The sequence below is a fragment of the Chaetura pelagica genome, unplaced genomic scaffold (assembly GCF_000747805.2).
Source record: "Chaetura pelagica isolate M959 unplaced genomic scaffold, ChaPel_1.0 scaffold725, whole genome shotgun sequence".
In the NCBI taxonomy this organism is placed as follows: domain Eukaryota; kingdom Metazoa; phylum Chordata; class Aves; order Apodiformes; family Apodidae; genus Chaetura; species Chaetura pelagica.
The window spans coordinates 821,177-826,191 of NW_009953490.1; positions in this window are offsets into that span (position 1 = coordinate 821,177).

The window sequence follows — 5,015 nt, forward strand, 5'->3', positions numbered from 1 at the left end:
TCCATGCCATTTTCAGTGCAAATACATGTTCAACTACAAAAATAAGGAGATAGATATATAGATATAAAACATTCAGGCTAGAAATGTGTCTGCCTAAAAAAACCTGCTTCATTAACTTCACACTCCCTTAAAGAATTTGAGGTTTTGTTGTACCTTCTGTTTGCTTCTCCTCCTGCTACTCTGCTTTTCCTGCACTAAATCATTGCCATCCCACACGTGCACTGACAAGGTAGCTCCATGGCCTCGTCCATGGAAAGGCAAGACAAATCCTGCCAACAAAGTAGTTTGTCATCAAAAGTGGGGATAAGAAAAACCTAGCAGAAAAGGAAACAGAAGAAAGGAAGAAAAAGTAGGTCAGGCATTTGTCTTCAACTTTTCCTTCTCTTCACACCCCTATGAACGCATCACCACACGTTAAAATAAATAAATAAATAATAATACACCCAGAAATGGCCAGCACATATCCCTTTTTGCATAGAAAATGCTGTCAGCAGCTGTACAGCTTTCTGCCTACTCCCAGCCAGTTGCTTGGAGCTCCAGTAACATCGTACAGATGACAACCACTCACAACTAGTGAGAGACCTTGGGTCTGTGTTTGTTTGACAGGCTGAGGAACGTGTGTCTCAACTGAGATCTGTTTATGCTGAAGAACCTCTTTCCCCTGTGCTGAAAGGTCCCAGCATGAACAGCACTGCAGGCACCTGAGGGTTCTCCTGAACCAAACTGCATCAGCACAAATTATCAGTCACAGCCCAGAAAATGCTACTGACCTGATCATGAACAGTTGTCACTAAACAGCAGTCACAGGCAGCTTTCCTGTCACCCCTGCAGCACTGTTTATTTATTATTGCTACACAGAAGACACATCATCTATACCACTTCGGGTCATGGTCTGTTTCCTCAGACCAGCCATTCCTTACTCTTAGGCATTCTCAGGAATATCACTATTCCCTACTAATGAAAAAAAGAAGCTTTTCATGTCTTAAAGGATGGCCAAATTTATCATCGGCTTACAGTAAATTTTATCATGCAGAGATAATTCAGCAATCTTAATAGATAAGGCTGCTTCTGTATGGGCTCAAAAACCAGGAAAGGAATGGGGTGCAAAGTTTCAGTGAGTTAACTCTAGTAGTTCATGCTTTCCCTCCTGTATGTCAAAAGTGCAGGAATAACTCCACTTATAACATTAGATTAGCTTATTCAATGAGTCTTTAGTTAATCAGAGCCTCTTTATTATAAGTTGCTCTCTGATAATTCAGTTTCTGAACAGAGCAAGATTTGTCCAACAATCCAACGTTGTGCCCTATGAAATCCAATGTTCTGTCTTTATCACTTGCACATTGAAAGCAGAATGTCATGAAAGGGTAAAATGACCATGGAAAAACCTGTCCTAAGGGGGGCAATTCCTCCCTGATGGCAGCCAGTTAATAGTCACCCAGCATGCTCTGTCAAAAGCATGTATGTTATTAACAAGATGCCACCTTAAAGCTATCTTGGTGGAAGAGGAGAGCTGAGCTTATGTGCAATCAGCTAGAGAGTCACATCCTAAACTGCAGTATGGAGAACTTGACCTACCACCCTCTGACTTCAGCTGAAATTTAAAAATTGTTTTCTCTAAGTAAATTCTAGTTAATCCACATTAGATTCTCTCTCATTATTTTAAATTTTAATTAAGGCACTGATATTACACGCTCTTCTCTTCTCCCTCCCCACACCCTGCTAGGAATTCTAAGTTTAAATTTAAAAGTTCCTAGAGGAACCACAGATTTTAGTTTAATATGTTATTACAGTATTAGCTGATAAGAAGTTCTCTTAGAGGCCTTGGAGTAAATACATACTTTATTCTTTCAATTTTTTCCTCTTGACATTTTAATGTCATAAAATATGCTAGTGATTGAGTTAATAAGGGTTAGACTTCATTTATGTAAATATTTGGAGATAAAAATATTATGAAATGTTGATCTTTTCCAGTAAATGAATGCACTGTCCTTTCATTAATAAGTAGCTCTTTTAAAATAAATGTCAAAGGTGATGAGTGAAGTATTATTAATAAATAAATAATGGAGATATTTTTAGATGGGCTTTTGAGTTGTTAAAATAGTTGTGCTAAGTAAATTAGCTCTGCAGACTTTTAAACCTCTACTTGTTTCTCATACTGTGCCTTGTATCAAGGAAAAAGAAAGGTTCTTAAAAGGACTAGTTCAGTAGTTAACAAAAACATACTTCTTTCAGGATGGGAGAGGAAATGTAGTCTGGGCCCTGTACAAATGGACAGTGTAAGCCCTTGAAGGTACGGGAGAAGCCTCTGATAATGCTATTGGACAATACAGAGTCATTGTTTTCCTTTTAAACCCCCAGTTCTGTATTTTATTGCTCTGAAGTGTTACAGGCAGGTGGCTGCTCTCATTGCTTGTTGAGAGGAGGAGCTCCAGAGCAAGTACAGGACCCCAGACAAATACTCAGAGCAAAGCCCAGGGAAATTGGCCCATCTTGCACCAAAAGGTCTATGACCACTCAGGGAATATCACACACTCAGCAGCTGGTGGAAAGGTCATTGCACCTGCCTATATATTCAGGAAGATGAGGAACATCAGTTTTGGCTACAGGGAATCGTGCAAGTTTCAGTTTGGAAGAATCTGCCTGCTTCCTTCTGCAAGAAGGACACTTGTACCTTAGTGAGGAGCAGGAGCAGGGCTGCTCCAAGAGGAAGAAGATCTGCAAACTAAGGATAGTCCCACAATACCAGAGTGTGACTATGGTCCTGATAGCAACAGGCCCAGAGGAGACCGGTGGTGAATCAGGACCAGGGGCCACTCAGAGATCAGCCAAGAGCACAGGAAGAGACAGGGCCAGGTGCAGGACTGCAGGCACACTACCTGCAGCATCAGTCTGAGGTCTAGCCAGGAAGCAGAGCAGAAGCAGGACTGCAGATAATGCGAGCTATGGCTTACACCTACAGTTCACCTGGGAAAAAAAATCCACCAGTGAGCCAGGACAGGAGAAATCAGCACAAAGCAAATCTCCAGAAAAAGACCAGAATTAGTACAGACCCAGGCTTGAGCTTAAATAGCATCTTGAGCCCATAGGCAGGATGTGTGGGAGATCCCAGGTGAGGTTGTTCAGGGCTGTTAAGCCCATTAGTGGTCTCAGGACCCTGATGTAGAGCAGCTCAAAGCTTTTGTTGGCTTTTCCTTGTCCCTTACTAGAATTTGAACTAATACTAAATACAGTTAGGGTCACTTGTGACAGGCAAGAGGAGCAGCAGGACTAGACTCCTAATGTCCAAATTGCACTGGAAAGACTAAGATTAAAAACTCAATATCACAAGTTCAGCTGAAGAGAATTCTGTACTCCACCCAGCTAAGGACAAATGAAAGGGGCTGGGAAATAGATCATTGGGCCCTGGACATGGGTGAGATTTGCCCAACTCAGAAAAGTGACAAAGGATATAATATTATCTTCCAACTGCCTCCACATCAATTCCTACCAAGTCAGCTGTGACTGCATTGGTGGGACCCTTCCCAACTCATTATGGAAGATGTTAGTGGTTTGACTTGTGAAACTGGTGCACAACTAATAGGCACATAACTGCATAGAGCTCAGAAATGGCCACTGCTGTACTAGGACAATTTTCTCCTTAGCCAAGGAGGTACAATCAAAGCACAATGTACCTACTGCCATAATTACCACTAACAAGCAAATAAGCAGACAGTGCCCATGTAGTACAGGCTAAGATATGAAGGATAGTGAGGAAGACCACAGACAACCGGACAGACTGTTCTTATTTCATCTACTAGGGCCCAAGTCAGTCAGATCACTCTATTGGTTTCCATCTAGCAAAGAGCTGGTACTGAGGAAAGAAAAAGATCTGAAGGCCAAAGGGGAATGGGGTAGTTGAAGAGGAAGTTAAAGAGATGTTAAACACTAACTCTTGGGAGAACTGAAGGATTTAGTTTATTTTCTTTTTTATTCTTCAGTTTACATCATTGCATTCCAAAACCAAATTATTTTGCAATAAAGAAATTAAATGCAATATAAAGTTTATTAAATTTAAATAACATAAATAAGGAATTTCAGATGTTACTTATCCCATAGTAGTATTAATTTTGACTCACCTAGAAGAAGAGCTTCATTTATCAAAACCATTTACCATAATCTGAATACTCTTCTAGTCCAAAATTGGTTCATGTCCCAGAATATGAATAATTCACATTGGCAGATCCCTCGTCTATCTCAGATCTCACTTGGCAGATACATTTCCTGTTCCCATCTCATCCCATAACAGAAAAGGTATAAGAAAAAATCATTATCTAGAGAATAGTGATAGAGTAGATTATATGCATGAGAAATTTTCTGGTTCTATTTCTTGCCTTTTGTGACACCTCCAACCAAAACTTCACAAGGAAGGGAGTTGTACAAATTCATTAATTTTAGGCTTTAACTGTTTCTGTAAATAGGTGTGTAGGATGAGACAATTTATGTGAAAAAGGGCACAAATCGGTTCAAAGCATGGCAGTCCGCCTACTCAGCAGCAGAAGCTGCCTCTGCACTGGCTCCTCATAAATACGAAGCCTAATTAGATGTTTCTATCCTTTCCCTCGAGGTTTCCTTAAAATTGCATCAACCTAGTGGGGGTCTGCGGCTAGAAGTCCCTGAATTTATAAGTCTTCCTCCAAATTTGATTTTTCCCATGAGCAGTGGCATTGTCCATCCAGAGGATGAGCCATGCTCATATCATATAGGAGATAGCTCTTTCTCAGCTGCCAACTCATGCTGGAACAAGTCCTCAAGAGCCTATGGAATCAGCCCCTACATTTCATCAGCCCATTTTAGCCATACGTGCATTTCTTGGACATAGAAACTGTTAAGATCAATGACAAGTTGGGAAAGGAAGTTGTTACTGTTACAGAAATACTGGCTAGGAAGTTCTTTGGACAAGAGTGTGGATCAAGCATCCAGCCCTGTGTTAACTCTTTTGTCTGGCAGGAAAAAGCAGAGAAATGGAATGCAGCAGG